General features: G+C 38.4%; 1 non-coding gene across 1 annotated transcript; it reads right to left on the bottom strand.

The window, feature by feature from the left end:
• Positions 1-19,824: 19,824 nt before the first annotated feature.
• On the bottom strand, positions 19,825-19,896 carry TRNAQ-UUG (transfer RNA glutamine (anticodon UUG)). Its single transcript has one exon. It is a non-coding gene; the product is annotated as a tRNA-Gln (tRNA).
• Positions 19,897-26,618: the final 6,722 nt, after the last annotated feature.

Here is a 26,618-nt window from a genome sequence, read left to right as displayed (position 1 = left end):
GGGAAGAGCCTTCTCTGTGGGGGCCCCGACCCTCTGGAACCAGCTCCCCCCTGAGATTAGGATTGCCCCCACCCTCCTTGCCTTTCGTAAACTCCTTAAGACCCACCTCTGCCGTCAGGCATGGGGGAACTAAAACACCTCCCCCTTGCCCATGTTGTGTTGTTGATTGATTGACTGTGTGCCTGTTTTTTATATATATTGGGATTGTTTTAGGAAATTACTAATTTTAAATTGTAATTATATTGGTGGGCATTGGATTTTTATTATGTACTGTTTTTTATTATTGTTGTGAGCCGCCCCGAGTTTGCGGAGAGGGGCGGCATATAAATCCAATAAATCCAATAAATCTAATCAGCCCAAACTTCAACTAACCAAAGTTAGCTCAGACAAACTCTTAGGATTTGTATATGGCCCCATGGGAGTCCGACAACAGTCAATAGAATGCTGTACCAGTTTTTGCACAGTATCAGGAAGTTCAAGTGCAAGAGAAGGTATAAATACCCACCATGTCTATTCCATGTAGTTAGCTGCCCAGGACCCAGGACTCCTGGTGGTTCTTCTTCATCATTAAACCATCTTTCCAAGCAGCTTCCATGTTTCCAGTGTCTTTCTCCCAGCTTGGAACTGAACCAGATGGATATTTCTTCCAACACATGAAACTTTGTCTACCCTGCTGAGAGAAGTGCAGAACTCTGCATGGTTCTTCAGATCCATGAAGATCCCGCTGTGTCTGGAGAGGCTTCTTTCCAGCTAAACCTCTGTGCTCAAGCGTCTGCTAAGAATTACATCCACCTCTGCTTCTGATTGCAAACTATATAAGGGGAGAATGTATTAGATCTCTAAGGCGACTATTAGAAGTTTAGAACAACAGAAATGTGGAGTTTCTCTGATTTATAATCATGCATAAATAGAAAGTTCAGTATCCAAGTGCTTTTAAAAAAATGACCACAATGCCCAAATAGTCAGAATTACTATATTCAGAGAATGAAATGAGATATAACATGGTCAGGCAGCAGACTGAGAGGTGGCATTTATTTTTATTTTATTTATAAAACCGGAATGCTCTCTCAGTTCCATAATATCGAAGAAGACCCTCACTCAGTCAAAGACCTAGGAGTACTCATTTCCAATGACCTAAGTGCCAGAGATCCACTGCAACAGCATTGCCAAAAAAGCACTAAGAGTCACAAACTTAATTCTACGCAGCTTCTTCTCTAGAAGCACCGATCTACTAACCATACAAAACATTTGTCAGACCAATTCTTGAATACAGCTCACCTGTGTGGAATCCTCACTGCATAACAGATGTTAATACAATTGAAGGAGTCCAGAAATACTTCACAAGAAGAGTCCTCCACTCCTCTTCATGCAACAAAACCTTACTCCTTCATACTTCAATTACTATGTTTAGAAAATTTACAGCTATGCCGTCTCTGAACTGATTTAACTGTTGTTCATAAAATCATGCATCACAATGTACTCCCTGTTGGCGACTACTTCACCTTTAACAACAACAATAACACAAGAGCATGCAATAGATACAATAGATACAAACTAAATGTAAATCGCTCCAAACTAGACTGCAGAAAATATGATTTCAGCAATAGAGTGGTCAATGCCTGGACTACCGGACTCTGTTGTTTCTTCCCCCAATCCCAAAATCTTCAACCTTGCACTATCTACAATAGACCTCTCCCCTTTTCTAAAAGGTCTGTAAGGGGCGTGCATAAGTGCACCTTTGTGCCTACCGTTCCTATCCTAATGTGGTTTTATCTTTTCTATCTCTACTTTATGCTTATGTTATGTTAAACATACTACAATACAATACTATATTTGTATGACAAATAAAATAACTAACTAACTAACTAACTAACTAAATAAATAAATAAAATAAATAAATAAATAAATAAATAAATATATTGTGGGCAGCAGTATTGACAAAGCCAAAAACCAAGAGACTATGCCTGAAAAGCTGAATATTGTACTGTAAAAGAAAAGAATCAGAATGCAGTTTTTATCTTAATAAGAGTAAGATAAGTAATTCAACCAACCCATGTGTTAAAATGAGGATCCATTTATAAACATAAACCGTTAAGAGAAACGACATATTCATATACAGTTTCCTGTAAATATAAACACTTGAAAAGGATTATGAACCATCTCTAAAAAGGCGCAGCAATAAAGAAGAGTACAGATTCCTTATGTTTCAAACAATGAATATTATGGAGATTCTAGATTTTGAGCTATTCTAGGAAAGTCCAATTTCATGATTACATAAATTGCTTCTTTAATTTCATAATGTGTAAAGCAGCCTTGGTGGTGTGTGAGATCTACACATTTTGCTGAGCGAGGCTTCAGGTCTTTGCTCCAAAGCCCTGCTCTTCTAGTATCAAAATTAAAGAAATTTAGGGAAAAATTAGGAAAGGTCCTAAGTATACTGCCATTTAGGTGCAAATGCAAATGAAGGGAAACCAAACTTCATTTTTAAAAGTTTCTTTACCCTATGCCAGTAATGGCAAACCTTTTTTCCTTCAGGCTCCAAAAGAGCACATGCGTGTGCTATTGAGCAGGCACAAGTGCCTGGGGAGGGCGAAAACAGCTTCCCCAACCTCTGGAGGCCCTCCGCAGGTTGGAAACAGCCTGTTTCCCAACTTCTGGTGGGCCCAGTAGCTCGTGTTTCGCCCTCCCCAGGCTCTAAAGGCTTCCCTGGAGGGAGGGGGGTTTAAAAACGCCCTCCCCCATCCCCCCGGAGGCTCTCTGGAAGCCAAAAATGCCCTCCCAGAGCCTCTGTGCGAACCAAAAATCATTTGGCCAGCACACACACGCATGTTGAAGCTGAGCTAAGGCAACGGCTCATGTGTCAGCAGATATGGCTCCGCGTGCCACCTGTGGCACCATCACAGCCCTATCCCATGAATAATTGGTCAGTTATATATATCTTCAACCTGTTTGTTAAGATATTTTTCAGAGGTATTATTTCTTTTAAGATAGGAATCTTTTTAAAAAATGGAGGAACATTTTAAATATTAAAAAGTGAAGACTGCGACTGAGAAATGGTATAAATAAATCAAATTACATTCATAGATTCACAAACAAGTGGCACATTTGCTGGAAGGCATCTTTACCTTGAGATCTTTTCCCCCTAGGAACTTCATTTTAAATGCTGACATTATTCTCTTATACAGTATCTTAATTGTGTATATAGCTCATTGAATTAGATCACAACCTAACCAGGAATACTTACGGAAATAGTTTTGTAAACACTCACAAGGCAGCAAAACCTGAAAGAAAGTATTTCCTAAGTATATATGAACCTTGACCAATAAAGGCTTGCTTTAACAGGGAAATAAAACGTTATGAACTGTGTCCTTGTAGTAGTCATTATCATTACTAACACCACAGGAACAGATATGTTTATTTATAATATATTTTTATATTATATTTATTATATTTCTCATTTAAACATAGAAAATTGTAACAGAGTGTACAATGGGTTGTATCATAACTGCAAGCAACACTTCCTTTCTGTAAATGAGGGATCTGATCTTATCACTGCATATCAGTTAGGAAGGAGAGTACCGCAATTGTGATACGAACTTGTATCTCCTGAAGCATCTCAAAATTAATTATTTTCTGCTGTAAATCCAGCCTCATGCTGCCCTATAGGTATTGAAAATTAAAATTTGCAATCAAATTTATAAACAAATAAAAATGCAGAAGAGAGGAAACAAAAGCAACGAGAAAAAAACACCTTTGCAGAAACAGAGAAAAATAATTTAGGACTATAGGCATGTGGATTCATAAATACCCATGATCTCTTAAGAAGAAATAGGTTTGTAATTGATCTGACATTGCACATGTATTTTTCAAATATAATTGATTTGGGGAGCTCATGTTTTTTAAAAAATAGAATAGAATAGCACTGAAATATTTTCTGCTGCTTATTACTTTGAATTTAGTTCAGGCATTCCGCTCTTCCATTTCTTTCTTTCCCATATCATCTTTTGACAGTTTTAAGAGTCTTATCAATGCCTTTTGGCCTTCATAATCATAATCACTAACATGATATTGCAGCCATCTTAATAGAAGTAAATTAGCTGGTATGTTCACACATACTACAGTTAGATAAGAGAGTAGATTCTGAACTGGGTAAAAACTTAAGAGACTAATAAATCTAACAAGCTGTGTGGCATCCTATTTTTTAATGCAATTTTTTTCTTTTTGCTACACATTGAATTTTTTATTCCTTACCCTATGTTGCCTAAACTAAAAGGGATAGAATGGGACTCATCTTTAGACATAGGGTTGTGCAAATATCAAATTGTGTATGAGATCAAACATATTCCTCTTTTACTAAGGACAATATCTACTTTTGTTGATTAATGAAATGCTATCCTAGTTTAACTTTTGGGAAATGCTAGGGTAATCTCCCAAGCGTTGTTCATGTCTCTGTAGACAAGAACTTCAATTTTACTCATTGTAAACTATATGAGTGGAGAAGGAGTATCCCGATTCTACTACATTTGAACTGAAGTCTATTAACTGGGATCTAAATGGCAGGAAAAATACGTTTTGCATGAGTTAGAAAGCAGTTCTACCAAGTGTAAGCAGTTCGCCCCCTGAAGGGCTCCGAGAATACGCACCCCAAGCACCAAACAGAATAAACTAGCAATTTAGGCTGTCAGGACTGCATTATGTCTAGTAGATTTCCCTGACATTGTGTGCCATATGTTAAATAAATAAAGAAGCTCTTTACCAACTCAGTCAATGGCTGCTTGGTAGTCATCCAGATGTAGTTCCCAAGCCCCAGTCTTTTGAGAAAGGAGAATACAAGTTAGCTTGGGATGTGAGAGTCAGTTTGGTGTAGTGGCTAAGACATTAGACTAAAAAAATGGGGGACCTTGAATTCTACTCTTAAGCTTAGGGATAAAGCCAGCAGGGTGAGCTAATCCAGTCACTTTCTCTCAACCCTAGAAAGGAGGCAATGTTAAAGCACTTCTAAAAACAAACCTTATCAAAAGAATTGCAAGGGACCTGTCCTGGCAGTCTCTGAGAATCAGATATGATTGAACAGAAGAAAAAAAAAAGAAGGGAAGAAAAGCTTCATTGCATCAGAAGATATTAACCAAAATACTGTACTGCTTTTTTCCAATTTTCCCCAGAATGTAAAATCTTCAAATTGATTGGTCTCCACCACTGGTTTGGCAGTCAAACCACTCCAAACAGGCAGCAACCCACCACGGGTGCTATTGCTATTATAACTGGACATATACCTCCTAAACAATGGCTGTGGTCATGTAAACTATGGTTTGTTTTTATCACAGTTTGGTAGAAGTCACAATATCCAAGTTTACACATTGCACTCTTCTGACAATACAGTAATCCCTCGCTACTCCGCAGTTCATCTTTTGCAGATTCGCTATTTCACGGGTTTCCAAAGGGGGCTTAAATCCATTAAATCTATTGAAAATTTTAAATCCATTAAAAATTCATAAAATTCTTCTACAGTACTACTGTGCTCTATTAAAGAAACTGGTAGGATATCACATGTAGTTCCAGCTGAGAAACATTATAGAATGACTGTTTAATGCAAAGGGTGGGTTTTAAAAGTCCAAATACTCGTTAAATACATAAAAAAATATATTTCTTCTAATGGAAATTCATTTTTCACGGGTGGTCTTGGAATGGATCCCCTGAGAAAAACGAGGGATCACTGTAATGCTTTTACAGACTGCAGTGGCTGGCTGCTCCAATGCTCATCCACAACCAAACCAAATTTTGAATTGTACTAATCATCAGTGTAATGTGTGAATTGAAGCCAGTAGAGAGAAGTGGCATAAATATGGAGATTATTTTAAAACTTGGCCCTTTTTCAAAATAATAGTAAGTGTGAGTATCTATAGCCAAATTTTGAAATACTTGTACTTTAAATGTTGATCCGCAATGCGAGAATTCTTTTAATACATTTTGAAGTTCTTGGATACAGAAGAAAATATGGTGAAGCAAGAATAGAAGCACTGCTGTATACGTTTTCTCAGACCATGATTTAATAGACTGAAATGTCTGGATCTCGCAGTAGATGCCTCTTCAGTTGTCAGATAAATGCTGAAAGATTTCAAATAGAACTGTTGAGAAGTAGCTAAAACATTCTAATCTATTGATTAGTTTACAATGTCAGCAGAGGGCTTGTTCAGAATTAATGTACAGTTGAAAGAGATGATCATTTGTAAGAACAATAACTGGCTCAAAGATTAGGAATATATGAATTCTCAGAATATACTGGTAGTTTAGTATAACTCTTTCACTCTCTCCTCCTTTAAATGCAATAAGGAAAGGAAGGTGGTTAATATATCAATGTGCAGGAGATGAATTGAACACAACAGGCAATTTTATATATCCATATTTTCTACTAGTGAGTTTTTCTACAGAAGGAAAATTCTTATCTATTTCCACTTTTTTGGAAGGACTGATCATTCCCTTTGAAATTTTCTGTGTTTCTAACATACTTTGTGAGCAGAGACTCTGTCAAAACAGAAATCTTAGTAACCTACTATATTACATTATTAGTGCATATTGGAGGTTGTGCCATGCCCTGTGCAGATGGCTTGTTGACACAATATTTTCCACAAAGTGTTGATTTTCAAAAAGAGCTACTTGGGTCACAAGGGACTGCTTCTATTGATTATTTTATTTTCCACAGTGTGTTTTATATCAAGCATTCTATAAAGCAGAGAAAGACTTAAGAGAATATAAAGAACCAGAGAAGATTTAAAAATAGTATCTGATAAGCCAGTTCTTCCTCATCACAAAGGTAGTTTTTTTTCTTGTGTGTATGTGTGTGTGTGTATTCCCCACTGGAACTGGTATTTCCTTTCTACATGTCAGTTAAACAATGACATCCCCAGGTGTCCACCCTCCTTTTGTCAATTGACAAATGCGCAGCAGATGGCGAAAATGGCCTGGCGTATATTTCCAGGCAATTACCAAAAACCCCCACAACAAAATAAGAACCCAACCCACAACATGAATCCACTGCACCTTACTGCTGACTGTGTTTGTGGTTGCAGCTGTTGGTGCTAATGTTGCTTAATGAGATTAACATTGCCTGACAGTGCAAAAATAATTTATTGAAACTCTTTGGCCCTCCCTCAAGGGCCGTGGGAGGAAGGCTTCGTCTTGTGAGTTTTATTGACTTTTTAGCATCCTTTTTCACACAGACAAGTAAAAGAGGAAAGTCTATGATGGTCTGCTTCTCCATTTGAACCCTTGCTTGGAATATTGGAACAAGATTTTGATCCCTCCAGGAATTTAGGTTCTGCAGTCTCTTCTTTCTTTGAAGATCATGGGAAAGTAAAAGCTTGTCTCATCTTTCATTGGCATCGGACCAGAATATCTCCGGGACCGCCTTCTGCCGCACGAATCCCAGCGACCAGTTAGGTCCCACAGAGTTGGCCTTCTCCGGGTCCTGTCGACTAAACAATGTCATTTGGCGGGACCCAGGGGAGGAGCCTTCTCTGTGGCAGCCCTGACCCTCTGGAACCAGCTCCCCTCAGAGATCAGAATTGCCCCCACCCTCCTCGCCTTTCGTAAGCTCCTTAAAACCCACCTTTGTTGTCAGGCATGGGGGAATTGAGATATTCCTTCCCCCTAGGCCTTTACAATTTATGCATGGTATGCTTGTGTGTATGTTTGGGTTTTTTAAATAAGGGTTTTTAAAATTATTTTAAATATTAGATTTGTTACATGTTGTTTCATTATTGTTGTGAGCCACCCCGAGTCTACGGAGAGGGGCGGCATACAAATCTAATAAATAAATAAAATAAATAAATAAATTGGCCTTTCAGGATTTTAATAGAGAGAATATCAAGGCTGAAAGTGAGGGCTTGTACGAAACTGTTAAATTAGGCTGGAATCCAGATAGAGGCATGGAAGGAAAGTATTCACGCCATAGGATCTAGGACAGCTGAGACACTAAAAAAAGCAGTGGGCATAGAGTTGCCACTGATGGTTCTCCTCCCGCCTTCTGTTCTCAAAGACCAGACATTTACTTTGGGTGGTGGAAAGTGTCGGAAGAAGTAGCAAATATCTTCAGGCGCAATAGCTCAACCATTCTCAATGGACAGTTCACCTTCTCTCCCGCCCCTTGCTCCAAGCTAAAAATGGGGATGTGGCTAGAGTAGAGATATGCAACAGGGATCTATCTGCAAGCATACCTAGATGTTGGATTGGAAAAAACATATCAGGAAAGACTTAATGAACTCAATCTGTACAGTCTGGAGCAGTGTTTCATAACCTTGGCCACTTGAAGATATTTGGACTTCAATTCCCAGAATTCCCCAGCCAGCGAATGCTGGCTGGGGAATTCTGGGAGTTGAAGTCCTGATATCTTCAAGTAGCCAAGGTTGGGAAACACTGGTCTGGAGGACAGAAGGGAAAGGGGGGACATGATCGAAACATTTAAATATGTTAAAGGGTTAAATAAGGTCCAGGAGAGAAGTGTTTTTAATAGGAAAGTGAACACAAGAACAAGGGGGCACAATCTGAGGTTAGTTGGGGGAAAGATCAGAAGCAACGTGAGAAAATATTATTTTACTTAAAGAGTAGTAGATGCTTGGAACAAACTTCCAGCAGACATGGTTGACAAACCCACAGTAGCTGAGTTTAAACCTGCCTGGGATAAACATATATCCATCCTAAGATAAAATACAGGAAATAGTATAAGGGCAGACTAGATGGATCACGATGTCTTTTTCTGCCGTCAATCTTTCTGTTTCTATGTTGCAACTTAGGGACACTGTGTGTCATAATCTCATGCATCATTTGCAAAATTCTAAGGCTGAGTTTACCATTAAACCATGGTTTATTTGTTCTTTGTATGAACAGACCTGCAGTGGCTGATGTCATGGCTTATACAAAGCCACGAATCACGATTTTCAAACCATAGTAGTTGGGTTCAGTTAATGCACTGAGACAAAACTAAATGCACTCCTGTATGGTTTAGTAGTGTGATGCATGGTCCCATTCTATGTCCTCTGTGGATACCACAAGGGATTTATAACAAGAGATAATGACACAATTTATTTACACTATTTTTGGCATGGTTCAAACAACGAAATGGAGTTCTACTTCTGGATTAATGCCTTCCCGACAAGAAAAGTAAGCATATTATAGCAGACAGGCACTTTCTGTCTGGTCACATCTTATGCAGGAGCCATTTTGTGAAGTCTCCTGTCTAGTAACCGTTTTTATAAGAGTCTGCATAACTTGAGTTCAGCATTCAAAATGGCGCACAATTATTGCCTATCCCTATTCATAGAGGTACTATAGACTTTATTATATCCTATGCCAATGAAAAGGAGAAATGGGAAGAAAGTAAGAAGGAAAGGATTTTATATGTGAAATTATCCCAAGCGCAACTCTTCAATTATTAATCAGGCTGCTCATAGAAATATAGTTTCCTTGGGAACAGTAACAATTAAGATGGCTTGACTGACTTTTCTATTGTAGAGATGTGTGCAAGAAAAGGAATTAAATAATTTATTTAATACATTTCTGAAATGATTTATTGAAGCTCAGGATAGTTAACAACCTCATAATAAGCGAATTCTAAAAATAACAAGAACATCACTGCCAAAGTACTTTTTTTTAATAACAAAAATGCAAAGTGGGGGATATTTAATATCTTAGTAGTTAATTTACTAACTTTGCTTCTTTCAACATTGGACTTTACATTTCTTAAGATATGCATTATGGCTCATCTTGCAGGGCTGTGGGAATCCTGTGAGGATGCCTGTGAGAAAGGCAAGAAGGGACAAATCATAAAAAAGGAGTGGCATCTTCATACTAATGCTGTAGCTTCTGTATTTCTGTCAGATACTGGAACATAAGTGCATAATGGCAGCATTTGTACAATTGCATTACTGCATTTTGCTGTGGAAAGCAATTTTCATTGAACAATAGTTGCTAGAAATTCTGTTTATATATAACACCACAGAGCAAACAAAGAGTACAGTCACCATGTGCTTTACTGCCCAACTATATAACTGTAACAGGAAACAGGAAACTCTCCTTAGTTTGGATCTATATACCATAGATCCAAACTTGTAAACACTGCCATCTACTGGCTGAATAGTACTATAGTTGCATATAATTAGTACATTCCAACAATGAATTCCAACAACACTAACTGACATGCCTATTCTTCTTAGGACAACTAAGTATTAAAGATAGCCCTGCCTGATTACATTTGCCCACCTTTTAAATGAAAGTACTTCAAATACTATGAACTGTGACTGTTACTATACAGGTAGCCTTTGACTTACGACAGTTCATTTAGTGAATGTTCAAAGTTACAATGGCATTGAAAAATGTGACTTATGTAACTATGAAAAACTATGATCTTTTTTTCATAGTTACAGCCTTTGTAGCACTCCCATGATCATGTAATCAAAATTCCGATGCTTGGCAACTGGCTCATATTTATGACTGTTGCTCTGCCCCAATGTCATGTGATCTCATTTTGTGACCTTCTGACAAGCAACATCGATGAAGTGAAGCCAGATTCTCTTAACAGCTGGGTTACTAATTTATCAACTGCAGTGATTCACTTAACAAGTCTTGCAAGCAAGATTGTAAAATGGGGCAAAACTCATTGAGTTGTCTCACTTAACAACCAAGATTTGGGGCTCAATTATGATCATAAGTTGATGACTACCTGTAATTTTGGAGATCTAAAGGCATCTGCTTTGGGATTTCAACCAGAAAAAAATGATGAAGAGTCATAAAAGATGAGTCCACTTTTTCCAATCAGTATCCAAGCAAAAAGCATTGCTCTCACCATCTCCATACCTTGCTAAGAGGCGCTGTCACCTGCCACATGTTGAGGTGAGTTAGTTTAAATTAGTTCAAATTATAAAAGTATTTATGGGCAGCCTTTATAATTAGCCTTATTAGTGGTTTACCAGCATTGCTTCGCCATATACTGGGGAGGATTTATCAGCCAGAAGCATCTTCTATAAATCATGCAAATAAGCTATTCGTCATTTAGGCAAACTTGGTATATAACTTCAAAATCTGATAAACATTTTCTTTAACTATTGCAACCTTTTGGCCCACACTCCAGAAAATACTTTGTTTGAGCAAAGCTGAGACCTGGAATGGTGGGATTAGAACAGAGAACTGGGAGGAAATTAGTTAACAGCCTGCTTGAACTGCGTGGCAGATGCAGATCACCCACAAGGGTCATAAAAAAGTAGCATAGAAAATAAAATAAAGTATCGACATCTTCCAAAGTTAGTCAGCTTCTGTGATGATTAAAACCAAACCAAACAGTAGAGCAGTACCAGCATATTAAAGACATTTAACTGCTCCTCTTAAACAAAGAGCAGAGTAAGAGTAGCAGAAAAGGGGGCCACTCCCACAATAAATCAGAAAAGGAAGCAGACAAAGGTCAAAACACCCCAAACCCAAGGAACATTAACACTTTGGAGAGAAAGATTTCCTAAGGAACAAACGCTCCTTCTTTCTTTAGATAAACCAGACACCTTATCTTTGTAAGTTTACAGAAGGGAGCCAAAGATACAAGTAAGCACTCAAACTAAGGCAAGGCCTGGCTCTTTTTAGCAGCTGGCAGTCATTTAAACCCTCCAAAAGCCTCCTAGGAGCCAATCGCCTGCTTAAGTAGATGCTGTAAAAGGGTCCCAGAGATTTACAAGGAAAGTCTCCATGCTAAACTGGGCACCGTCTGATAAACAAGGAATCTTAGCTCCAGGCTAAATGATGCTGCTTCAGGCTTTGATTTCCTCTGTCTGTGAATGATATATTTGTGCTTGAGGAGAGGTTTTGTCATGGACCGGCCATGATTACTGGTCCATGAACCACAGTTAGGTCATGGATCTTCAACTCCGAGATCAGAATATGATCTCAGAAAAGTTTTATCCCTTTGCTTTGTTTTATAGGGTCAAAATATAAAAAACAGCTCCTTAATTAGGAGCATACAGGTCTGAAACATTGCCCCAGCTTTCTAGGGACTGAGCTTTTATTAGCACAACCCATCAGTTGAACTCTGAATATATATACTCTCTCTCTCTGTGTATGTATATACATATATATATATATATATATATATATATATATATATATATATGTCACATGTTTTAGCTGAATTTGAAAATTAAGGGAGACTAGGATAGATCTATTTCGGCCTTATTTTGGCCTCATCAGCTAGCCATACCCACTGGGTATGGGTATATATATAATATATATATACACTGGGTATATATATATAATAGATTTTCACTGGTATATGTATGTAGATTGTTCTGAGTTCGGGTTTTGCCCCGTGTAATATTTTGAGTGTCTATGCGACGTTTCGGTGAAATCACATTCACTATCATCAGGCTGAAGTTGTAAGCTTCGTGCTGCTGTAAATATAGTTTGTTTGCAACTGCCATTTGTTTCTTATAAATAGTGGTGGGTGTGGAGATTTGGTTTGAATGTAGCAAATAGATTGGGTGGCTATGTTTTAATGATTTGATTGGTTGGTGGAATCCCAGCTGCAGAAGAAATGGGCTGAGGTGTGCAAGGCCATGTTGCAACTATCCGAAGGCAAGTAGTAGGGCAGCTCCACTTCCTTTTGTTTCTGAACTTCCAATTTGCCCGTTGGGTCATTTTTCATCACCCCCAGGCTTCAGGACACTTTGCTGAACCCTAGACAAAGTGAAAAATAGCCCAATGGGCCTACTGGAAACCAGGAGGCTTCAGTGAGGCCTGTGAGCATGCATGGGGGGCGGGGGGGGGGCAGCAGAAGGCTTGCGCACATTCACAGGGCATTGTGTTATGGGTAAGGGCATGCGTGCCCAGGCTATCATGCGCAAGCACACCCTTTCGACACCCGACTTAAAAAAGGTTCACCATCACTGCCCTATAACAAAAGTGCTTTCATGATTCATGACTTTGGTGTTCATGTCCGGTCTACTTGAAGAACTGATATAAGCATGTTGAAAGGATGGTTTTAGGATTCTCTTGCTTTTAAATCGAGGCTAGGTAATCTATGGCCTGTATGGGGCCTCCCCAAAATGTATGTTGCTGGCCCCAGAGTCTCTCGGCTCAAAAAAGTTTAAATTCTGCTTCTCATTTTTTTTAGCATGTAGCAAGCAGGCAAGTCATGGAATTCATATTGATAGATGTATGGCCAGTATTCATCTAAAATAAAGGCATGCTAACTATAATCTTAATCCTGATACTGCTTAAGGCGAAGCATGCAGGGCTTTGAGCAGAGCAGGGTATGTGAGCGTCTCACATAGATCAAACCACATAACAGGTGCTAATGACATTGTATCTTGCAAGGCTCTTTAGGACATGCTTACTGCTGTGCATAACAGAAACCTGAACTGTGGAATGGCAATTAACATTTGGAAGATAAATACAGTAGCATGGTACTGAGCAAGGAAAGCTGCTTGTAAAATGGACACCAGTAGATATCAGTAGGAAAGTGACAGAACAAACGATCACTTTCTGCTTCTCAAGGACATTAACAATACAATAATGAGGAATTTGCAGGCAAAAATGTAAGAAGAAAAGGCTTCAGGATGTATCGAAGGGACTCTAGGCCTTTTTTGTAACCTTGGCATCAAGATGGGAACAGAAAGGATAGCCAAGCTACATGTCACCATACAAATGACCTTGGTTAATTTCAAAACAAACAAACAAATCTGGATCATATTTGGCTGGCGTAGTGTGAGGAATTTATCAGAAGACAGTGTCACACAAAAGTCAACTCATACCCTAGGTTATGCCATTTGGGATTACCAAGTTCAGCTGGAAGGAAACCTAAACCCCCAACACCAGGAAGGGGAAATGGCTGGTTTTGTGGCAATTGCAAGTAAACTATTAATGTATTTGTCATAAGCAATGGATGGTCATCCTAGAAACTGCATGTGTTAGATGTGGAGTTTCCTCTTATATATAGTGATTGTTCTGGTCCAAGCTTAGAAATGCTTTTCTCAGTCAGATGAAACTTCACACAAATGGGTACATCATACAGATAATATTTATTGTCTGGTATCTCCATGTCATACTCTTTCTAAGATGTGAAATTCCTCAGAACTTATGTCCATAATCTGTCCCATTACACGTAGGTGAAAAGAGATTCATTTCTCCTATCTGCAGGCTGTTGCATGCTCCTTTATAAATCTTTAAAATGGCTGTTGGAGGGCATGGCAGGATTATCCAGCCGCCCAGGTAAAGCTCAATGGCCAATAAGAACAACAGATGAGGTCACATGTCATGGACTACATTACCCAGAGTGCAATTGGCAGCTACATTTTTTATTGTTTATTGTGTATTGGACAAAATAAATAAATAAATAAAATAAATAAATACATTTTCCTAAGGCAATCTCTTAAACAAACATCTCCCAAACTAAGCTAAATATCCCTTTAGTCTGTCGGCACAGTCACTGTATGAAAGAAACATGCTTTTGGGTTCATATATGAAATATGTTCAATCTACAAAATCCTACTCAACTATACGAGGATGGAAATCTTCCAAGGCATCCATAGTGGATGTGCCTGCCCCAAACATTCCCCATCACATTGTATTTACTCCTTCTTTACAGACTGGAATATCACCAGTGAGATTTATTTATTTATTTATTTATTTATTTATTTATTTATTTGTTTGTTTGTTTGTTTGTTTGTTTATTTATTTATTTATTTATTTATTTATTTATTTATTTATTTATTTCTTTATCTATCTATCTATCTATCTATCTATCTATCTATCTATCTATCTATCTATCTATCTATTTATTTATTTAATTTGTCAAGTACGTATTGGTAGTGAACAAAGAAATAACACTGTTTATATACATGATATTGGTACTAATAACAGACAAACGTAGGACAGAGACGGAAGGCATGCTGGTACACTTGTGCATGCGCCTTACGGACCTCTTAGGAATTGGGTGAGGTCAACAGTGGATAGTCTAAGAGTAAAGTTTTGGTGTCTGGTGATAAAACAACAGAGTCTGGTAGTGAGTTCCATGCATTAACAACTCGGTTGCTGAAGACATTTTTTCTACAGTCGAGTTTGGAGCAGTTTACTTTGAGTTTGTATCTGTTATGTGCTCATGTATTGTGGTTGAAGCTGAAGTAGTTGTTGACAGAAAGGACATTGTAGCAGATGATTTTATGGGGTATGCTTAAGTCATGTTTAAGGTGACAAAGCTCCAAGCTTTCTAAGCCTAGGATTTCAAGTCTGGTTGTGTATGGTATACTGTTGCGATTAGAGGAGTGGAGGACTCTTCTTGTAAAATATCTCTGGGTGCTTTCTAATGTACTGTATTTATGTCTGAAATGTGGTTTGGCTTCCAGACAGATGAGCTGCATTCAAGGATTGGTCTGGCGAAAGTTTTGTATACTTTGGTTAGTAGAGTGATATTACTACTCTACTAAGAAGCTAGGTAGGATTAGGTTAACAACTCTTGAAGCCTTTTTGGTCAAGTTGTTACAGTGAGCTTTGGCACATAGGTAATTTGATATGAGTATTTTCAAGGTCTTTTACGGAATGAGGGTTGTCTTATTTATTTAGCTTGTATTTGATACTTGGATTCTTTTTGTCAATGTGTGGGACAGAGCATTTTTGGTTGATATTTGGAGTTGTCAAATCTTTGAGCATTCTAATACAAAGTCAAGGTCTTTTTGGAGGATAGCTGTGTTGCTAGTGGTGTTGAAGAGTTTTTACATCATCAGCAAAGAGAATGCAATTGCTTGTAATGTGGTCGCAGAGGTCATTTATATAGAGTATGAAGAATGTTGGTCCTAGTACGCTGCCTTGGGGTACACTGCTGCTAACAGGAACAGGATTAGATATGGTGCTCCCTATTTTGACAACTTGTCTGTTTGATAGGAACATAGTTATCCAGTTGTGTAGGGATCCTGAGATGCCATAGGATTTAAGTTTTAGAAGTAGTTTGCCATGAACCACTGTGTCGAAGGCTTTACAGAAGTCTATGTAAATTTGCGTCTATTGATTTCCCTGATGGAGATATGCTATCCATATGTTTTTGCAGTGAAGGAGTTGCAGGATAAAAGATAATTTTTTCCTGAAACCAGAGAATAGATTATTAGTTTCTAGGTGAAGGGTAATTGATTGGTTTATGATTGATTCCATGACTTTGCATCAGTGCTCCCTCTAATTTTTGGGGCGGGGTGGGCGGAAAAGTATAGTGTCTGAGCGGCAGTCCCTTCGGGACTGGGCGGCACAGAAATAATAAACAAACAAACAAACAAACAAACAAATAAATAAAAAACCCACCCTGTTTTGCCTCAGAGAATTTCAAAATAAAATACTGTACTGTGTGTCTATAACAGTGAGCTCATAATAGGGCAACTCTATCAATATCAAAATGCCACTTAAATAGTTGAGCTAGTTTCAAACTAGAGTTTGATTTTCTTTCTCTCTTCCTTACTCCCATTCTTTTTCTTTCTCTTTTCCTTCCTCTCTTTTTTCTATCTGTTTCTCTCTCTTCCTCTCTTCCTCTCTCTCTCCTTCCCTCTCACTCTTTCCCTCTCGGCTTCTGAGCAGGTTTGGAAAACTCTGAGTTGATGATGATTTTTAAGTGAGCGATTGCTCACTGCTCAGCTTAGAGGGAACTATGCTTTGCATGTGATGCAGCAAAGAGAAATTGGTCTGTAGTTTTCAACTAGACTGGGATCTCTTTTTTTGAGGATGGGGATGACCATGGCTAGCGACCATAGTTTTGGTAGTGAACTAGTCCTGAATGATTTTTCAAATATTATGCTTAGAGATTCAGCTATGGCTGTGAAGAGCTTTTTTAGGAAGTATGCACATAGGCCATCAGGCCCAGTTGATAGGGAAGGTTTTAGGTCACATAGTGCTTTTGCAACATTGTCTTTAGAATCCTCAGTAAAAACGTTGCTTCTTATTTTAATGTGATGGTCAGCTTGGAATCCCTTGACTTGGGTAGGAATCTGAAGTGCAGAGCAAGAGAGCCATTTAGAACACATTCTACACAATTAACATTATTAACCATTGGGTGCTACAATCATCCGAATGGTTTTTTCCTGGCTTGATATAGTAGGATACCACTAGGAAATACTAAGGCTAGAGTAGTAACTTTTTAAAAAATCCCCAAAGAAGGCACTGGCAAACCATTTTTGTCCTGTTGCCAAGGAAACCACATGGCTAGGTCCATGCAGTCACTTGTAGTTGAGTGTGACTTGAAGGAGACTTCCTATAGAAATGCAGCAGGGGGAATTTTGGGAGAACTGTCTGTCTCTGCCATGGCAAAGTTATTCTGGAGAAAGAAGAATTATCCTGAGAAATGGAATGAAGCAGGTGAAGAGTTGAATGAGAACAACAGTGAAGTAGGATAACCTTGATAATCTTGGCTATTTCTCTTCAGTAAGAATGATATGCAACCGCGTTATTATTTTGGCAAAAAAGTCAAGGCCCCAGTTGCTAAAGAAAGAAACAACTGAATTATATCATCCCTTCCATCTGTATTATCTATCTGCATTATGGGAAACCACATTATTGAGAATATATTATTCCAATACAAGATGGTCTTGTACCATAATGAGCTTAAAGGACTCTTCCACTGTATCCATTTCTGAGCAATGGCAACACACACACACACACACAAAACAGCTTTTTTTGAAGGACTGTGCATCTCACAATTGCTTTGATGTGTTCATTCCCCTCCCCCAGAAGCATAGTGGTAATAGGTAGTCCATTTATTATTAATTTCCACAGTCCAGTTCTCACAGCACTGTCTTATACGTAAAGGTATTTAACCACATGCAGTAGGCTATATTGCGATTATCCTTCTCATCTTTCTCATCTTCTCATTTCTAATGCTTTCTTACCTTCTCTTGTTCCCTACTATTGTTATCTATGATTTATCACTCATTTGTATCTTATGATTACTAATTGTAACTATTATTTATGGTCTATGACAGTGATGGAAAGCCTATGGCACGGGTGTCACAGGTGGCACGCAGAGCCATATCTGCTGGCACATGAACAGTTGCCCTAGCTCAGCTCCAACGTGCATGTGCGTGCCGTCCAGCTGATTTTTGGCTCACAGAGAGGCTCTGGGATGGAGTTTTTGGCTTCCAGAGAGCCTCCAGGGGATGGGGGAGGGTGTTTTTTACCTTCCCGTGGCTCCAGGGAAGCCTTTGGAAACTGGGGAAGGCAAAACATGAGCCTATTGAGCCCACCAGAAGTTGGGAAACAGGCTATTTCCAACCTCCAAAGGCGCTCTGGGGGGGCCAGAGAAGCTGTTTTCGCCCTCCCCAGGCATTGAGTTATGGGTGTGGGCACTTGCACATGCCCAATACTGCACACCCACGCTCTTTTAGCACCCAAGGAAAAAAAGGTTCGCCATCACCTATCACTTTGTTATTTGATTGAGAGCTTTTGCACTAGAGATAAATTCTATGCGTGTCTATTGGCCAATAAACAACTATCCTATACTATCCTATTCTATCCTTGTCTCATGTTGTCTCATCTATTGCTAGAACTAAAGAATATTTAACTGGTGATGAAATGACACACATAAATTGGCGTATGCTATCAGCAGTTCTCTCTTTGCAACTGGTTGCTTCTTACACATTATCGTTCAAGGATAACAGCTCTGATATAGTTTCTTTAGTGGACTTCTGGCCATAAGTCTCGCCATCTTTGATCTTGCCTTCTCCTTTCAGTGCTGTTACTGCTGAATTGCTTATTATTGGCTATCTTTGCTTTAGCAGTGAAAACTCATGCATGTGATCACAACTCCTATCTAAATTTTCTCGGAGTTTGACTGTAGGGTTTGTATCAGCCATAGGAAGCAAAATAAAATGAATTGATAAATTTCTTTCCAATTGCCAAAGATGGAATATATACAGGTCTTACAAAAGAATGTGGAAATATGCAAAGTAAACATATTGCTTTTGACAGTAAACAGTCTTGAAATTGGCTAAAGTATCACCAGATTGCTTCATTCATATTAAGCTTCGAAATAACAAAATTCAGCATTGTTCATTCAGACTGTTTATTCATTATCTTAGTGTTCAGCTCAGAAAAATTTGCCTTTCTCTTTAAAGGCTCTGCTGCATTATATACCCAAGAGTTGATTCATATACTTCCTTAACTGCACAGACACCACTTTGGATATTTGTAAACTCCAGGAATGTAGAAAAAACTTAGGAGTCAAAATGATCTTTCATTCCTTTCGATAACAAGTGGGTTCTGAGGGCATGACCTTCATAAAAGGTGTTAATTTTTCCCCCTCAGAGGCATTATCTCATAGTAAGATGTCATTTGGAATATTCATTAACAGATAAGGTAGGACTAGTGATTCATCAGGAAATTTGAATTTCAATCATAGGAATTGGCCTTAGTATTGTTGATTATTGAGTCTTGGAATGGCTGATGAGGGATAAAAAATGAATCATACTTTTTTAATTCTATGTATCCCTTGCATTTTACCTGCTTTGAAGAGATAATTGTCAAATTTAAATTCCAAAAATTAAAAATATAGCTGGTTAATTCTGTGTTTCATCTTAAAAACAATCCAACATTTCTAGATTTCACCCTGCTCATATCTTAAAATAAATATGAAAACTGGAAACTGGCCATTACCATTTCCCACTAAGAAAGCATTAAAAGGACCCTCCAGCTCTTTGGGGGCAAAAGGGAACCTTCCCGATGTGCTCATGGAAATAATTAATAAATAATAATGATGATGATGATGATGATGATGATGATAATAATAATAATAATATATAAAAATTAAAAAAAAATTAAAAAAGGAAGTTCTACCGAGATTTGAACTCGGATTGCTGGATTCAAAGTCCAGAGTGCTAACCATTACACTATAGAACCAACTTCTGTCCTCTCTTCCAAGCAAGTAAAGGGAGGTCAGGAAGAAGTATACGTGATGTCAAAGCTCCGTCCCCGGAATTCCATTGTGGGGTTCCCCAGCTCCTTTTGCTTGCGGCAAGCAAAAGGAGGTGGGGAATGCCACAATGGGATTCCCCCCTCTCCTCCCAGGCGGCAGCATTTCGCGGTGTTTGAGCTAATGCCGAACCCGAACCCGAACTTTGCCCGAAGTTTTAAAAAAATTTGGGTTCAGCATCACGAACAGCACAAAATTTGGTACGAACCCAAATTATGTGAGTTCGGTTTGCCCAACGCTACTCATGAACATACTGGTAGCAACAGTATTTAAACAGTATTGTATGTGTGTGTGTGTACTAAACTATTTTAATCAATATATACAATAATTTCATATAACATGTTAACAATAAAATGACAGTTGGGCAATTTTGCAGCTGTTCTAAGAAGAACCATGTAGATATTTTACAAATCACCAGATAAATTGGAAAATAAAATACTTTATTACCTCTGCATATATATGGTGATCCACTCCTAAGTACTTTCCAACTTTTATTTCTGAAGCAGTTTTCAAAAACAATTTTAAATACTTCTGAGTTTTTCAAGACATTAGATTCCAAACCAAATATATAGAATATATAACAAAATATATTCTCCATGCCAAATTAACATTAGGATTTGAGAGAGAATTGCATTTTAAAACATGCACAAAACAGAAATGCCAGAAATTTTCCAAAGCTGAACACAGACCATAATATTCACAAAATCTGTCATTCATTAGTGGGGCAGTGCTATTTGGTAATTTGATGTTTCAAAAATAGGTCAGCAAATAGTCAAAACTTAATGAATTTTTTTTAAAAAAGCTTGAGACCTATAAATCAAAATAAAAAAAAGTTTGACTTAATTTTTTGTATTAGGAAACCTGGGATGTTTCTGAACAATGTGTAAACATGCATCTTCTTGGTTTGACAACTTTTAGCTTGATTTATTCCAGGGCTTTGATTGTTCTGTCAGTAATCAGTTCATCTGGAAGAATGAAGGTGCCTTTGAAGAGAAATATCTGAATCTTAAGTTCTCTTTCGGACCCTTTAGCTTTAGGGGTTTTATTTTACTTATACCTGAATAAATAGGGAATGTTATCATTTGTATTAAACTAAGGTCATTTTACAGTTTTGATTTTCTTGAGCAGACATGAATGGGAAAGATAATTCTGCACTTGCATCCCAATTTTTCATAAGAAAATTTGGTTCTCAAAGTGAACTGGTTCAATAAGGTCACTGTTAGAAATGGTGGCTCTAAGCCACAGCTGTCAAACTTTATTTCATTGAGGGCAGCATCAGGATTGTGTTTGACCTTGAGGGGGCAGGGTGGGTGTGGCCAGGATGGGCATGGCCAGCTCAATGTCACTTGGGCTGCCTGTGGTGTCCTGAGCCACCACAGTGAAAACAGGCTCCTGGACTCCATTTTTGGCTGTGACGCCTCCTGCAACTCTCTGCTAGCGAAAACAGAGCTTGGGAGGGCCTCATGCAGCCCTCCGGAACTCTGTTTTTGCTGGCAGGGACACTGTGGGCCAGTCCTTTGCTGTTTCCAGGTTGGACCTGCGGGCCAGATCTAGGCACCCCATGGGCCAGATCCAGTCCCTGGGCCTTGAGTTTGACACCCCTGCTCTAGGCTAGTGTTCGGAAACTTCAGATCGTGCAGAATGCAGCTGCGAGAGCAGTCATGGGCTTACCTAGGTATGCCCATGTTACTCCAACACTCCGCAGTCTGCATTGGTTGCCGATCAATTTCCGGTCACAATTCAAAGTGTTGGTTATGACCTTTAAAGCCCTTCATGGCATTGGACCAGAATATCTCCGAGACCGCCTTCTGCCGCACGAATCCCAGCGACCGATTAGGTCCCACAGAGTGGGCCTTCTCCGGGTCCCGTCAACTAAACAATGTCGGTTGGCGGGCCCCAGGGGAAGAGCCTTCTCTGTGGTGGCCCCAACTCTCTGGAACCAGCTCCCCCCAGAGATTAGAACTGCCCCTACCCTCCTTGCCTTTCGTAAACTCCTTAAAACCCACCTTTGTCGTCAGGCATGGGGGAACTGAAATATCTCCCCTGGGCCTATACAATTTATGTATGGTATGCTTGTGTGTATGTCTGTTTAATAATGGGGTTTTTAAAATATTTTTTTAAATTGTAAATTTATTACATTTGTTATAAACTGTTTTTTATTGTGTTGTGAGCCGCCCCGAATCTACGGAGAGGGGCTGCATACAAATCTAATAAACATAACATAACATAAACATAAATTAGTAGCACATACATAGTTCCCATTTCCATCAATAGGCTGTAAGTCATAAGAGACTCGTTCTTTCCTCTTGCTTCTAATATTGAGTTTTAAGGACAAGTTTTGCATATGTGCTTCCTCACATTACTATAATGATTTCTTCAGAATTCATCAGCATACACTGAGTTTTTAAACATCTGTTTTGTAATGAATTATTCTAGAGATTTTTTATTTATTTATTTACAAAATGTATTGGCTGCCCATCTAACCATAGGGAAACTCTGGGCGGCTTACAGTTATTTATAAACTAAAGCATAAAAAATTAAAAATAAACATTAAAATGCATGGGGCTGGCCGGGTAGAGTAGGGGTAGAGGTGGGAGCTATTATTATTCAATCAACCACCTCCATTGCACTATTTCCCAGGTCTTTAGGCACTTATGAAAAGTTAAGAGGGTTGGGGCCAACTCACATCGGGTGGATGTGGGGTCAGGAAGTTCAAGAGGGTAGCAACAACAGCATAGAAGGTCCTCCTCATGGACCCCCACCATCCAGATTAATCGGGCAAACAGGATCTGCAGCATGCCTCCTCTACTGACATGGGTGGTGCAGCCAATCCCAATGGAGTGAGATGGAGCAATGCCATGAAGGGCTTTAAAGGTGATACCTTGAATTTCACCTGTAAACAGATTGGTAACCAATGCAGCTTGCAGCTTTTTGTAGAGGAGCGTCATATAAAGTGCACACAAGAGGGGTGGGGCATGTGTTACAGGGGTGCAGAGCTGCTCTTGTGAGTCTGTAAAATGCAAATAACCTCGGGAGATAAGAGCAAGAGCTGCAGCTAGGCAAGACAAGAGATGTCTCAAGTCATAGAAGGAATGGGATGTAGAAAGCACTTGAGAAGGGAACCTTCCTAGATCTCTAAAAACTACTGCAAAAGTTGAAGAAGGAGAGCTGTTTACAGACTTGTTCAGTTACTGCAACCTTACAATAAAGGTAATATTAGTATTCATGGCTTTGGTTTCTTGCCTGGACTTTCTCAAAATGCTGTCTGTCTGTGATTCTTCTTGCCCTTCTTGCACAAATATCACAGCTTAGTATATTGTGATTCTTCTTGCCCTTCTTGCACAAATATCACAGCTTAGTATAAAGCACTAGTAATAGCCCTCTTATATATCACTTTACAGTGCTTTACAGCCCTCTCTACGCAGTTTGCAGAATTGGCATATTGCCCCCAAGAACCTGGATCCTCATTTTACCAACCTTGAAAGGATGGAGGGCTGAGTCAACTTTGAGCCAGTGAGACTCGAACTGCTGAACTCTTGGCAACCAGCAGCCAGCAGAAGTAGCCTGCAGTACTGCATTCTAACCACTGCACCACCACAGCTCTATAATCCCAAACCAGAATTAGTTTAATTTAATTGAATAAGTCAGATAGCCTGGTTCACATAAAATGAGGCGGCTTTTCATATCACACTAAGTCATAAATATAGGATATTTTGCCTTTGAACCCAGACCTATATTCAGTATATGTGAAGAGAAGAATCTAATTTCCACCCAGAGTGTACCAGCTTTCCTTTAGTTGACAAGCCAATTCCATTTGCCTGCCAAGATGTTTTGTCCCCTCTCCATGCCTCATTTGTAGCTAGGTGGAAGGACCTCTTTCCTCTTCTTTTTTTAAAAAAATTCATTTTGAACATTTTCACAATGTTCAGAAAACACACAACACCCAAAAAATGTTCTCATTATAGCAAATTCATATCAATATCATTAATATCCATATCATATAAATTATAATTCTATAATGCATTATACTATACCATTATATAATTCTTATTTTGTAGTTATCTTTCTATTCTCTAACCAGGTATTCTATCTACTCCAAGCCTGATAATACTCTGATTCATCTTTCTCATTCAATTTCATCGTCAACTTATCCATCTCAGGACATTCAACTATTTTTCTAATAATCATTGCATCTGGCGGACTATTAGCCTGTTTGCAATTTTGCGCTACTGTGATTCTGGTTGCTGTCAATATATGCAATATTATGTATTGGATTTTTTAAGGTACATTTTCGCCTCTAAGATGCCTAGGAGGAATAGTTCCAGTTTAATGTCTGTTTTTTGTCCGGTAATTTCTTCCAGCCAATTCCTTATTTTACACCAATATTTCCTAGCCTTTGGACAGGTTCATCACACATGTTAGAAAGTACTCTGTTTATACCCACATCTCTAACATTCTGATCTCAATGAAGTTGTCTATCAAGAATCTCTTTCTTGATAGACAACTCCATTGACCTATTAAATCTTCCAGGTCCATTACAACCATGCATAATTTTTATATTTTTCAGTTACAGGTTCAAGACAATGTAAAATGAAGTGGAAAGCATCACTGAAAGGAATAAAATGGGTTTGTGGAGATGAATGAGTCAACTGATCAATTTTTAATCAATTTGTTGGTTTTAAATATATCAACCAGCTAAACAACTTTCTCACTGTAGTCACTCAAACAATTAAACAGCTTTGATCAAGAGGTTTCAAAGGGAGTAGTATCCAAAAATAGTATACAAATGAAAAACCATGAAAAGCAAAACACAGATTAGTAAATAAAAGCAATTCAGTTTTGAAGAACAAATTAAGCTTTGTCCACATAGATTCTTACTGATCAGGAATTTATTTGTTGTTTGCCCATTTTATTGATAAAAGACTAATTCCTTGCCAGAAGAAAAGACTTTATCTTTTTTTTTTTTTTTGCTTTCTTCAAGCTTCTAAAATTCTTCATAAATGGATGTATTCCAAGGTTTTGGTATGTAGTGATGTTGAACTACATTAACATCTTCAAATCTTATTTATTTTCTCAAAATCATCATTATTATCCCCATCATGCATTAGATCAAAATTGGATGGCACAAGCTCAGATCATTTGTCAAAACACTATCAAATATATTATGTCTTCAGGGTGGAAAGTTTAAGCCCAGTTCTTCTTAATCATCAGAGGTGCCAAGGAAACAAGAAAGTTTGATGAATAAAATTCATTTTAAGATAATTAGAAATATATCTTTCTTTAAAATATGGAACCATTCATTGCCCTTAAACAAAAGTCCAGTGCTATATTCTTGCAATTTACCAATATCCATCTTAATAATGCCTTTCAACCTCCCATAAATATTAAATAGTAGCTCAGATCTTTCTAAAACATTCTACAGCGTACAGTACAAGTAATTTGGAAGTTGCAGAAGCTGCCAGTGCATCCATTCCCTATTGGGAAATTAAAAGACCTTTTCACTGAATATGTGGCCAGTCTGTAATTTTAAACAATCTATTTTTTTTCTTGCAGTAAAAGAGTTTTTAACCATAAACTGGTGTTAGGGTATAATATACTTAGAGAAGTCTAACCATTCTTTTAAAAAAAGTTTAAAGTTTGTCTGCAGTGCTTAGATTGGAATCCTTCCACAACCCATCATTCTCTTTGCTGTTATTCTTCATTATTGGTTCTGGGATGACAACAGGAAGTTAGCTGGCCTAAGAGTACATGCTTTTCTCAATCAAGAGTTGGGTCTCTTGTGCTGATCTAAACTGGCAAGATGCTATTCCACGGGGGGGGGGGGGGGATTTATTCTGCCATAGGTAATGTAATATAATGGATGTGAATGAGCCACTTTCTATTCTGGAATGCTATCAAGCCTGCATTCTCATTTTACACCATTCTTTCCCCTGTTTAGAATAGAATGGAATGGAACGGAACAGAACAGAATAGTGGGAAAGGACCTGGAAGGTCTTCTAGTCCAATCTCCTGCTCAGACAAGAAATCCTACACCATTTCAGACAAATGATTTTCCCTATGTCTTCTAAAAACATCTAGTGTTGGAACATTCACAACTTCTGGAGGCAAGTTTTAGATCAATAGCGATTATCTCGGCCATCCAGGTCATGGTTGTCCCAAAGATGCTTTTTCAAGAGGCAACTGGATTTTCTGGTTTTTCTTTGAAAATGTTTCACTTTTCTCTTAATACATCATCAGGCAAGGTCATCAGAGCAAGAAATCCAGATTTCCACTCCCACTTGAGAGATTGTATCATTAGGGACTTGGAACTTGATCAGAAGAGAAAAAAAATCTTGGTTGTGTTCAAATCTGAAGCTTAACTCAAGCTCTCAGCCTCCATACCTCTCTATTATTGTAATTATAACAGGAGGACACCAAATGGCATTCCCTCCCTGTATGTAGGATATGATTTGAATTAATGTTTAATATTTTACTGAAAGAGTAGTAGATCCTTGGAACAAACTTCCAGCAGACATGGTTGGTAAATCCACAATAACTGAATTTAAACATGCCTGGGATAAACATATATCCATTGTAAGATAAAATACAGGAAATAGTATAAGGGCAGACTAGATGGACCATGGGGTCTTTTTCTGCCGTCAGTCTTCTA

Source organism: Erythrolamprus reginae, chromosome 1, assembly GCF_031021105.1.
Source record: "Erythrolamprus reginae isolate rEryReg1 chromosome 1, rEryReg1.hap1, whole genome shotgun sequence".
NCBI lineage: Eukaryota > Metazoa > Chordata > Lepidosauria > Squamata > Dipsadidae > Erythrolamprus > Erythrolamprus reginae.
This window is presented reverse-complemented; position numbering and strand designations above follow the sequence as displayed.